Genomic DNA, 13,847 nt, shown 5'->3' on the forward strand with positions numbered 1-13,847 from the left:
GCAACTTGGCTGCTAGTCCTCCTTTCATGCAGAATCTTAAGGTCCTAGCTCATGTCCAAGGCACCAAAGCCACCTAAAAAGTCAATAATCGATACCTAAATCTTGAATTGTACTACCACTTACTAGCTATTACATCAACTTAGAAGCTTCATCTGTGTTCTACTATGGTGCTTTTAGTGTCTCCACATACCGCAGCACGCGACATAGCTTTGCAGACGATAAGTACAACCGTTTCAGAGAGAAGAGCAGCCAATGTGACGATCTGGTTTTAAGACGAATCGATAACCAATGACGAAAACGTACGGATTTCTCACGTTTTTACTACAATCGAACACTTTTCACATTCTCCCGTACAACTCGGCTGCTAGTCCTTCTTTCATGCAGAATCTTAAGGTCCTAGCTCATGTCCAAGGCACCAAAGCCAGCTACAAAGTCAATAATCGATACCTAAAACTTGAATTGTACTACATCTTACTGGCTATTACATCAACTTAGAAGCTTCATCTGTGTTCTACTATGGTGCTTTTACTGGCTCTGCATACCGCAGCACACGACATAGCTTTGCAGACTGCAAGTACAACCGTTTCAGAGAGAAGAGCGGCAAATGTGACGATCTGTCTTTAAGTCGATTCGATAACAACTGACGAAAACAGACGTATTTCTCAGGTTTTTACTACATATGAAAACTTTTCACATCCTCCCGTGCAGCTCGGCTGCTAGTCCTCCTTTCATGCAGAATCTTAAGGTCCTAGCTCATGTCCAAGGCACCGAAGCCAGCTAAAAAGTCAATAATCGATACCTAAAACTTGAGTTGTACTACTTCTTACTGGCTATTACATCAACTTAGAAGCTTCATCTGTGGTCTACTATGGTGCTTTTAGTGTCTCCACATACCGCAGCACTCGACATAGCTTTGCAGACGATAAGTACAAGCGTTTCAGAGAGAAGAGCGGCCAATGTGACGATCTGGCTTTAAGACGATTCGATAACCAATGACGTAAACGTACGGATTTCTCGGGTTTTTACTACATATGAACACTTTTCACATTCTCCCGTGCAATTCGGCTGCTAATCCTCCTTTCATGCAGAATCTTAAAGTCCTAGCTCATGTCCAAGGCACCAAAGCCAGCTAAAATGTCAATAATCGATATCTAAAACTTCAATTGTACTACTTCTTACTAGCTATTACATCAACTTAGAAGCTTCATCTGTGTTCTACTATGGTGCTTTTAGTGTCTCCACATACCGCAGCACGCGACATAGCTTAGCAGACGATAAGTACAACCGTTTCAGAGAGAAGAGTGGCCAATGTCACGATCTGGCTTTAAGTCGATTCGATAACAAATGACGATAACGAACGGATTTCTCAGGTTTTTACTACATATGAACACTTTTCACATTCTCCCGTGCAACTCGGCTGCTAGTCCTCTTTTCATGCAGAATCTTAAGGTCCTAGCTCATGTGCAAGGCACCAAAGCCAGCTAAAAAGTCAATAATCGATACCTAAAACTTGAATTTTACTACTTCTTACTGGCTATTACATTAACTTAGAAGCTTCATCTGTGTTCTACTGTGGTGCTTTTAGTGTCTCCGCATACCGCAACACGCGACATAGCTTTGCAGACTATAAGTACAACCGTTTCAGAGAGAAGAGCGGCCCATGTGACGATCTGGCTTTAAGTCGAATCGATAACAAATGACGAAAACGGACGTATTTCTCAGGGTATTACTACATATGAACACTTTTCACATTCTCCCGTGCAACTAGGCTGCTACTCCTCCTTACATGCAGAATCTTAAGGTCCTAGCTCATGTCCAAGGCACCAAAGCCAGCTAAAAAGTCAATAATCGATATCTAAAATTCCAATTGTACTACTTCATACTAGCTATTACATCATTTTAGAAGCTTCATCTGTGTTCTACTATGGTGCTTTTAGTGTCTCCGCATACCGCAGCACGCGACATAGCTTTGCAGACGATAAGTACAACCGTTTCAGAGAGAAGAGCGGCCAATGTCACGATCCGGTTTTAAGTCGATTCGATAACAAATGACGAAAATGGACGGATTTCTCAGGTTTTTACTACATATGAAAACTTTTCACATCCTCCCGTGCAACTTGGCTGCTAGTCCTCCTTTCATGCAGAATCTTAAGGTCCTAGCTCATGTCCAAGGCACCAAAGCTAGCTAAAAAGTCAATAATCGATACCTAAAACTTGAATTGTACTACCTCTTACTAGCTATTACATCAACTTAGAAGCTTCATCTGTGTTCTACTATTGTGCTCTTAGTGTCTCCACATACCGCAGCACGCGACATAGCTTTGCAGACGATAAGTACAACCGTTTCAGAGAGAAGAGCAGCCAATGTGACGATCTGGTTTTAAGACGAATCGATAACCAATGACGAAAACGTACGGATTTCTCACGTTTTTACTACAATCGAACACTTTTCACATTCTCCCGTACAACTCGGCTGCTATTCCTTCTTTCATGCAGAATCTTAAGGTCCTAGCTCATGTCCAAGGCCCCAAAGCCAGCTACAAAGTCAATAATCGATACCTAAAACTTGAATTGTACTACATCTTACTGGCTATTACATCAACTTAGAAGCTTCATCTGTGTTCTACTATGGTGCTTTTAGTGTCTCTGCATACCGCAGCACGCGACATAGCTTTGCAGACTATAAGTACAACCGTTTCAGAGAGAAGAGCAGCAAATGTGACGATCTGTCTTTAAGTCGATTAGATAACAACTGACGAAAACAGACGTATTTCTCAGGTTTTTACTACATATGAACACTTTTCACATTCTCCCGTGCAACTCGGCTGCTAGTCCTTCTTTCATGCAGAATCTTAAGGTCCTAGCTCATGTCCAAGGCACCAAAGCGAGCTAAAAAGTCAATAATCGATACCTAAAACTTGGGTTGTACTACCTCTTACTGGCTATTAATTTAACTTAGAAGCTTCATCTGTGTTCTACTATGGTGCTTTTAGTGTCTCCGAATACCGCAGCACGCGACATAGCTTTGCAGACGATAAGTACAACCGATTCAGAGAGAAGAGCGGACAATGTGACGATCTGGCTTTAAGTCAATTCCATAACAAATGACGAAAACGGACGGATTCCTCACGTTTTTACTACATATGAACACTTTTCACATTCTCCCTTGCAACTCGGCTGCTAGTCCTCCTTTCATGCAGATTCTTAAGGTCCTAGCTCATGTCCAAGGCACCAAAGCCAGCTAAAAGTCAATAATCGATACCTAAAACTGGAATTGTACCACTTCTTACTGGCTATTACATCAACTTAGAAGCTTCATCTGTGTCCTACTATGGTGATTTTAGTGTCTCTGCATACCACAGCATGTGACATAGCTTTGCAGACGATAAGTACAACCGTTTCAGAGAGAAGAGCGGCCAATGTGACAATCTGGCTTTAAGTCGGTTCGATAACAAATGACGAAAGCGGACGGATTTCTCAAGTTTTTACTACATATGAACACTTTTCACATCCTCCCGTGCAGCTCGGCTGCTAGTCCTCCTTTCATGCAGAATCTTAAGGTCCTAGCTCTTGTCCAAGGCACCAAAGCCAGCTAATAAGTCAATAATCGATACCTAAAACTTGAGTTGTACTACTTCTTACTGGCTATTACATCAGCTTAGAAGCTTCATCTGTGTTCCACTATGGTGCTTTTAGTGTCTCCACGTACCGCAGCACGAGACATAGCTTTGCAGACGATAAGTACAACCGTTTCAGAGAGAAGAGCGGCCAATGTCACGATCTGGCTTTAGGTCGATTCGATAACAAATGACGAAAACGGAAGGATTTCTCAGGTTTTTACTACATATGAACACTTTTCATATTCTCCCAGGCAAGTCAGCTGCTAGTCCTCCTTTCATGCAGAATCTTAAGGTCCTAGCTCATGTCCAAGGCACGAAAGCCAGATAAAAAGTCAATAATCGATACCTAAAACTTGAATTGTACTACCTCTTACTGGCTATTACATCAACTTAGAAGCTTCATCTGTGTTCTACTATGGTGCTTTTAGTGTCTCCACACCGCAGCACTCGACATAGCTTTGCAGACGATAAGTACAACCGTTTCAGAGAGAAGAGCGGCCAATGTGACGATCTGGCTTTAAGACGATTCGATAACCAATGACGAAAACGTACATATTTCTCGGTTTTTTACTACATATGAACACTTTTCACATTCTCCCGTGCAACTCGGCTGCTAGTCCTCCTTTCATGCAGAATCTTAAGGTCCTAGCTCATGTCCAAGGCACCAAAGCCAGCTAAAAATTCAATAATCGATACCTAAAACTGGAATTGTACTAGATGTTACTGGCTATTACATCAACTTAGAAGCTTCATCTGTGTTCTACTATGGTGCTTTTAGTGTCTCCGCATACCGCAACACGCGACATAGCTTTGCAGACTATAAGTACAACCGTTTCAGAGAGAAGAGCGGCCCATGTGACGATCTGGCTTTAAGTCGAATCGATAACAAATGACGAAAACGGACGTATTTCTCAGGGTTTTACTACATATGAACTCATTTCACAATCTCCCGTGCAACTAGGCTGCTACTCCTCCTTACATGCAGAATCTTAATGTCCTAGCTCATGTCCAATACACCAAAGCCAGCTAAAAAGTCAATAATCGATACCTAAAACTTGAATTGTACTACTTCTTACTGGCTATTACATCAACTTAGAAGCTTCATCTGTGTTCTACTATGGTGCTTGAAGTGTCTCCACATACCGCAGCACTCGACATAGCTTTGCAGACGATAAGTACAACCGTTTCAGAGAGAAGAGCGGCCAATGTGACGATATGGCCTTAAGTCGATTCGATAACAAATGACGAAAACGGTCGGATTTCTCAGGTTTTTACTACATATGAACACTTTTCACATTCTCCCGTGCAACTCGGCTGCTAGTCTTCCTTTCATGCAGATTCTTAAGGTCCTAGCTCATGTCCAAGGCACCAAAGTCAGCTAAAAAGTCAATAATCGATACCTAAAACTTGAATTGTACTACTTCTTAGTGGCTATTACGTCAACTTAGAATCTTCATCTGTCTTCTACTATGGTGATTTTAATGTCTCCGCATACCGCAGCACGCGACATGGCTTTCAGACGATAAGTACAGCAGTTTCAGAGAGAAGGGCGGACAATGTTACGATCTGGCCTTTAGTCGACTCGATAACAAATGACGAAAACGGACGGATTTCTCAGGTTTTTACTACATATGAACACTTTTCACATTCTCCCGTGCAACTCGGCTGCTAGTCCTCCTTTCATGCAGAATCTTATGGTCCTAGCTCATGTCCAAGGCACCAAAGCCAGCTAAAAAGTCCATAATCGATACCTAAAACTTGATTTGTACTACTTCTTACTGGCTGTTACATCATCTTAAAAGCTTCATCTGTGTTCTACTATGGTGCTTTTAGTGTCTCCGCGTACCGCAGCACGCGACATAGCTTTGCAGACGATAAGTACAACCGTTTCAGAGAGAAGAGCGGCCAATGTGACGATCTGGCATTAAGTCGATTCGATAACAAATGACGAAAACGGACGGTTTTCTCAGGTTTTTACTACATATGAACACTTTTCACATTCTCCCGTGCAATTCGGCTGCTAGTCCTCCTTTCATGCAGAATCTTAATGTCCTAGGTCATGTCCAAGGCACCAAAGCCAGCTAAAAAGTCAATAATCGATACCTAAAACTGATATTGTACTAATTCTTACTGGCTATTACATCATCTTAGAAGCTTCATCTGTGTTCTACTATGGTGCTTTTAGTGTCTCCGCATACCGCAGCACGCGACATAGCTTTCAGACGATAAGTACAACCGTTTCAGAGAGAAGAGCGGCCAATGTGACGATCTGGCTTTAAGTCGATTCGATAACAAATGACGAAAACGGACGGATTTCTCAGGTTTTTACTACATATGAACACTTTTCCCATTCTCCCGTGCAATTCGGCTGCTAGTCCTCCTTTTATGCAGAATCTTAAGGTCCTAGCTCATGTCCAAGGCACCAAAGCCAGCTAAAAAGTCAATAATCGATACCTAAAACTTGAGTTGTACTAATTCTTACTGGCTATTACATCATCTAGGAAGCTTCATCTGTGTTCTGCTATGGTTCTTTGAGTGTCTCCGCATACCGCAGCACGCGACATAGCTTTCAGACGATAAGTACAACCGTTTCAGAGAGAAGAGCGGCCAATGTGATGATTTGGCTTTAAGTCGATTCGATAACAAATGACGAAAACGGACGGATTTCTCAGGTTTTTACTACATATGAACACTTTTCACATTCTCCCGTGCAACTCGGCAGCTAGTCCTCCTTTCATGCAGAGTCTTATGGTCCTAGCTCATGTCCAAGGCACCAAAGCCAGCTAAAAAGTCAATAATCGATACCTAAAACTTGAGTTGTACTACTTCTTACTGGCTATTACATCAACTTAGAAGCTTCATCTGTGTTCTGCTATGGTGCTTTTAGAGTCTCCACATACCGCAGCACGCGACATAGCTTTGCAGACGATATGTACAACCGTTTCAGAGAGAAGAGATGCCAATGTGACGACCTGGCTTTAAGTCGATTCCATAAAAAATGACGAAAACGGACGGATTTCTCAGGTTTTTACTACATATGAACACTTTTCACAATCTCCCGTGCAATTCGGCTGCTAGTCCTCCTTTCGTGCAGAATCTTAAGGTCCTAGCTCATGTGCAAGGCACCAAAGCCAGCTAAACACTTAATAATCGATACCTAAAAGTGGTATTGTACTAATTCTTACTGGCTATTACATCATCTTAGAAGCTTCATCTGTGTTCTACTATGGTGCTTTTAGTGTCTCCGCATACCGCAGCACGCGACATAGCTTTGCAGACGATAAGTACAACAGTTTCAGAGAGAAGAGCGGCCAATGTGACGATCTGGCTTTAAGTCGATTCGATAACAAATGACGAAAACGGACGGATTTCTCAGGTTTTTACTACATATGAACACTTTTCACATTCTCCCGTGCAATTCGGCTGCTAGTCCTGCTTCCATGCAGAATCTTAAGGTCCTAGCTCATGTCCAAGGCACCAAAGCCAGCTAAAAAGTCAATAATCGATACCTAAAACTGGTATTGTACTAATTCTTACTGGCTATTACATCATCTTAGAAGCTTCATCTGTGTTCTACTATGGTCCTTTTAGTGTCTCTGCATACCGCAGCACGCGACATACCCTTCAGACGATAAGTACAACCGTTTCGGAGAGAAGAGCGGCCAATGTGACGATCTGGCTTTAAGTCAATTCGATAACAAATGACGAAAACGGACGGGTTTCTCAGGTTTTTACTACATATGAACACTTTTCACATTCTCCCGTGCAACTCGGCTGCTAGTCCCCCTTTCATGCAGATTCTTAAGGTCCTAGCTCATGTCCAAGGCACCAAAGCCAGCTAAAAAGTCAATAATCGATATCTAAAATTTAAATTGTACTACTTCTTACTAGCTATTACATCAACTTAGAAGCTTCATCTGTGTTCTACTATGGTTCTTTTAGTGCCTCCACATACCGCAGCACGCGACATAGCTTTGCAGACGATAAGTACAACCGTTTCAGAGAGAAGAACGGCCAATGTGACGATCTGGCTTTAAGTCGATTCGGTAACAAAAGACGAAAACGGACGGATTTCTCAGGTTAATACTACATATTAACACTTTTCACATTCTCCCGTGCAACTTTTCTGCTAGTCCTCCTCTCATGCAGATTCGTAAGGACATAGCTCATGTCCAAGGCACCAAAGCCAGCTAAAAAACAATAATCGATATCTAAATATTTCAATTGTACTACTTCTTACTAGCAATTACATCAACTTAGAAGCTTCATCTGTGTTCTACTATGCTGCTTTTAGTGTCTCCGCATACTGCAGCACGCGACATAGCTTTGCAGACGATAAGTGCAACCGTTTCAGAGAGAAGAGCGCCCAATGTGACGATCAGGCTTTAAGTCGATTCGATAACAAACGACGAAAACGGACGGATTTCTCAGGTTTTTACTACATATGAACACTTTTCACATTCTCCAGTGCAACTCGGCTGCTAGTCCTGCTTTCATGCAGAATCTTAAGGTCCTAGCTCATGTCCAAGGCACCAAAGCCAGCTAAAAAGTCAATAATCGATACCTAAAACTGGAATTGTACTACTTCTTACTGGCTATTACATCAACTTAGAAGCTTCATCTGTGTTCTACTATGGTGCTTTTAGTGTCTCCACTTACCGCAGCACGCGACATAGCTTTCAGACGATAAGTACAGGCGTTTCAGAGAGAAGGGCGGACAATGTTACGATCTGGCCTTTAGTCGACTCGATAACAAAAGACGAAAACGGACGGATTTCTCAGGTTAATACTACATATGAGCACATTTCACATTCTCCCGTGCGACTTTTCTGCTAGTCTCCCTCTCATGCAGATTCTTAGGGTCCTAGCTCATGTCCAAGGCACCAAAGCCAGCTAAAAAGTCAATAATCGATACCTAAAACTTGACTTGTACTACTTCTTACTGGCTATTACATCAACTTAGAAGCTTCATCTGTGTCCTACTAAGGTTATTTTAGTGTCTCCACATACCGCAGCACGCGACATAGCTTTGCAGACGATAAGTACAACCGTTTCAGAGAGAAGACCGGCCAATGTGACGATCCAGCTATAAGTCGATTCGGTAATATATGACGATAACGAACGGATTTCTCAGGTTTTTACTACATATGAACACTTTTCACATTCTCCCATGCATCTCGGCTGCTAGTCCTCCTTTCATGCAGAATCTTAAGGTCCTGGCTCATGTCCAAGGCACCAAAGCCAGCTAAAAATTTAATAATCGATACCTTAAACTTGAATTGTACTACCTCTTACTGGCTATTACATCAACTTATAAGCTTCATCTGTGTTCTACTATGGTGCTTTTAGTGTCTCCACATACCGCAGCACTCGACATAGCTTTGCAGACGATAAGTACAACCGTTTCAGAGAGAAGAGCGGCCAATGTGACGATCTGGCTTTAAGACGATTCGATAACCAATGACGAAAACGTACGGATTTCTCAGGTTTTTACTACATATGAACACTTTTCACAATCTCCCGTGCAATTCGGCTGCTAGTCCTCCTTTCGTGCAGAATCTTAAGGTCCTAGCTCATGTGCAAGGCACCAAAGCCAGCTAAACACTTAATAATCGATACCTAAAACTGGTATTGTAATAATTCCTACTGGCTATTACATCATCTTAGAAGCTTCATCTGTGTTCTACTATGGTGCTTTTAGCGTCTCCGCATACCGCAGCACGCGACATAGCTTTGCAGACGATAAGTACAACCGTTTCAGAGAGAAGAGCGGCCAATGTGACGATCTGGCTTTAAAACGATTCGATAACAAATGACGAAAATGTACGGATTTCTCAGGTTTTTATTACATATGAACACTTTTCACATTCTCCCGTGCAACTCGGCTGCTAGTCCCCCTTTCATGCAGATTCTTAAGGTCCTAGCTCATGTCCAAGGCACCAAAGCCAGCTAAAAAGTCAATAATCGGTGCCCAAATCTTGAATTGTACTACTTCTTACTGGCTATTACATCAACTTAGAAGCTTCATCTGTGTTCTACTATGGTTATTTTGGTGTCTCCGCATACCGCAGCACGCGACATAGCTTTGCAGACGATAAGTACAACCGTTTCAGAGAGAAGAGTGGCCAATGTGACGATCCGGCTTTAAGTCGATTCGATAACAAATGACGAAAATGGACGGATTTCTCAGGTTTTTACTACATATGAAAACTTTTCACATCCTAACGTGCAGCTCGGTTGCTAGTCCTCCTTTCATGCAGAATCTTAAGGTCCTAGCTCATGTCCAAGGCACCAAAGCCAGCTAAAAAGTCAATAATCGATATCTAAAATTTCAATTGTACTACTTCTTACTAGCTATTACATCAACTTAGAAGCTTCATCTGTGTTCTACTATGCTGCTTTTAGTGTCTCCGCATACTGCAGCACGCGACATAGCTTTGCAGACGATAAGTGCAACCGTTTCAGAGAGAAGGGCGGCCAATGTCACGATCTGGCTTTAGGTCGATTCGATAACAAACGACGAAAACGGAAGGATTTCTCAGGTTTTTACTACACATGAACACTTTTCATATTCTCCCGGGCAAGTCAGCTGCTAGTCCTCCTTTCATGCAGAATCTTAAGATCCTAGCTCATGTCCAAGTCACGAAAGCCAGCTAAAACGTCAATAATCGATACCTAAAACTTGAATTGTACTACCTCTTACTGGCTATTACATCAACTTAGAAGCTTCATCTGTGTTCTACTATGGTGATTTTAGTGTCTCCACATACCGCAGCACTCGACATAGCTTTGCAGACGATAAGTACAACCGTTTCAGAGAGAAGAGCGGCCAATGTGACGATCTGGCTTTAAGACGATTCGATAACCAATGACGTAAACGTACGGATTTCTCAGGTTTTTACTACATATGAACACTTTTCACTTTCTCCCGTGCAACTCGGCTGCTAGTCCTCCTTTCATGCAGAATCTTAAGGTCCTAGCTCATGTCCAAGGCACCAAAGCCAGCTAAAAAGTCAATAATCGATATCTAAAATTTCAATTGTACTACTTCTTACTAGCTATTACATCAACTTAGAAGCTTCATCTGTGTTCAACTATGCTGCTTTTAGTGTCTCCGCATACTGCAGCACGCGACATAGCTTTGCAGACGATAAGTGCAACCGTTTCAGAGAGAAGAGCGCCCAATGTGACGATCAGGCTTTAAGTCGATTCGATAACAAACAACGAAAACGGACGGATTTCTCAGGTTTTTACTACATATGAACACTTTTCACATTCTCCCGTGCAATTCGGCTGCTAGCCCTCCTTTCATGCAGAATCTTAAGGTCCTAGCTCATGTCCAAGGCACCAAAGCCAGCTAAAAAGTCAATAATCGATACCTAAACCTGGTATTGTACTAATTCTTACTGGCTATTACATCATCTTAGAAGCTTCATCTGTGTTCTACTATGGTCCTTTTAGTGTCTCTGCATACCGCAGCACGCGACATACCTTTCAGACGATAAGTACAACCGTTTCGGAGAGAAGAGCGGCCAATGTGACGATCTGGCTTTAAGTCGATTCGATAACAAATGACGAAAACGGACGGGTTTCTCAGGTTTTTACTACATATGAACACTTTTCACATTCTCCCTTGCAACTCGGCTGCTAGTCCCCCTTTCATGCAGATTCTTAAGGTCCTAGCTCATGTCCAAGGCACCAAAGCCAACTAAAAAGTCAATAATCGATATCTAAAATTTAAATTGTACTACGTCTTACTAGCTGTTACATCAACTGAGAAGCTTCATCTGTGTTCTACTATGGTGCTTTTAGTGTCTCCACATACCGCAGCACGCGACATAGCTTTGCAGACGATAAGTACAACCGTTTCAGAGAGAAGAGTGGCCAATGTGACGATCCGGCTTTAAGTCGATTCGATAACAAATGACGAAAATGGACGGATTTCTCAGGTTTTTACTACATATGAAAACTTTTCACATCCTAACGTGCAGCTCGGCTGCTAGTCCTCCTTTCATGCAGAATCTTAAGGTCCTAGCTCATGTCCAAGGCACCAAAGCCAGCTAAAAAGTCAATAATCGATATCTAAAATTTCAATTGTACTTCTTCTTACTAGCTATTACATCAACTTAGAAGCTTCATCTGTGTTCTACTATGCTGCTTTTAGTGTCTCCGCATACTGCAGCACGCGACATAGCTTTGCAGACGATAAGTGCAAACGTTTCAGAGAGAAGGGCGGCCAAAGTCACGATCTGGCTTTAGGTCGATTCGATAACAAATGACGAAAACGGAAGGATTTCTCAGGTTTTTACTACATATGAACACTTTTCATATTCTCCCAGGCAAGTCAGCTGCTAGTCCTCCTTTCATGCAGAATCTTAAGATCCTAGCTGATGTCCAAGTCACCAAAGCCAGCTATAAGTCAATAATCGATACACAAAACTGGTATTGTACTAATTCTTACTGGCTATTACATCAACTTGGAAGCTTCATCTGTGTTCTACTATGGTGCTTTTAGTGTCTCCGCATACCGCAGCACGCGACATAGCTTTCAGACGATAAGTACAACCGTTTCAGAGAGAAGAGCGGCCAATGTGACGATCTGGCTTTAAGTCGATTCGATAACAAATGACAAAACGGACGGACTTCTCTGGTTTTTACTACATATGAACACTTTTCACATTGTCCCGTGCAACTCGGCTGCTAGTCCTCCTTTCATGCAGAATCTTAAGGTCCTAGCTCATGTCCAAGGCACCAAAGCCAGCTAAAAAGTCAATAATCGTTATCTAAAATTCCAATTGTACTACTTCTTACTAGCTATTATATCAACTTAGAAGCTTCATCTGTGTTCTACTATGGTGATTTTAGTGTCTCCGCATACCGCAGCACGCGACATAGCTTTGCAGACGATAAGTACAACCGATTCAGAGAGAAGAGCGGCTAATGTCACGATCCGGTTTTAAGTCTATTCGATTACATATTACGTAAAAGGACGGATTTCTCAGGTTTTTACTACATATGAAAACTTTTCACATCCTCCCGTGCAACTCGGCTGCTATTCCTCCTTTCATGCAGAATCTTAAGGTCCTAGCTCATGTCCAAGGCACCAAAGCCAGCTGAAAGTCAATAATCGATAAGTAAAACTTGAATTGTACTACTTCTTACTGGCTGTTACATCAACTTAGAAGCTTCATCCGTGTTTTACTATGGTATTTTAGTGTCCCCGCATACCGTAGCACACGACATAGCTTTGCAGACGATAAGTACAACCGTTTCAGAGAGAAGGGCGGACAATGTGACGATCTGGCTTTAAGTCGATTCGATAACAAAAGACGAAAACGGACGGCTTTCTCAGGTTAAAACTACATATTAACACATTTCACATTCTCCCGTGCAACTTTTCTGCTAGTCCTCCTCTCATGCAGATTCGTAAGGTCATAGCTCATGTCCAAGGCACCAAAGCCAGCTAAAAAGTCAATAATCGATACCTAAAACTTGAATTGTACTACTTCTTACTCTCTATTACATCATATTAGAAGCTTCATCTGTGTTCTACTATGGTGCTTTTAGTGTCTCCGCATACCGCAGCACGCGACATAGCTTTGCAGACGATAAGTACAACCGTTTCAGAGAGAAGAGTGGCCAATGTGACGATCCGGCTTTAAGTCGATTCGATAACAAATGACGAAAATGGACGGATTTCTCAGGTTTGTACTACATATGAAAACTTTTCATATCCTAACGTGCAGCTCGGCTGCTAGTCCTCCTTTCATGCAGAATCTTAAGGTCCTAGCTCATGTCCAAGTCACGAAAGCCAGCTAAAACGTCAATAATCGATACCTAAAACTTGAATTGTACTACTTCTTACTGGCTATTACATCAACTTAGAAGCTTCATCTGTGTTCTACTATGGTGCTTTTAGTGTCTCCGCATACCGCAGCACGCGACATAGCTTTCAGACGATAAGTACAACCGTATCAGAGAGAAGAGCGGCCAATGTGACGATCCGGCTTTAAGTCGATTCGGTAATATATGGCGATAACGAACGGATTTCTCAGGTTTTTACTACATATGAACATTTTTCACATTATCCCATGCAATTCGGCTGCTAGTCCTATTTTCATGCAGAATCTTAAGGTCCTAGCTCATGTCCAAGGCACCAAAGCCAGCTAAAAAGTCAATAATCGATACCTAAAACTGGTATTGTATTAATTCTTACTGGCTATTACA

Source organism: Schistocerca gregaria, unplaced genomic scaffold (assembly GCF_023897955.1).
Source record: "Schistocerca gregaria isolate iqSchGreg1 unplaced genomic scaffold, iqSchGreg1.2 ptg000313l, whole genome shotgun sequence".
In the NCBI taxonomy this organism is placed as follows: domain Eukaryota; kingdom Metazoa; phylum Arthropoda; class Insecta; order Orthoptera; family Acrididae; genus Schistocerca; species Schistocerca gregaria.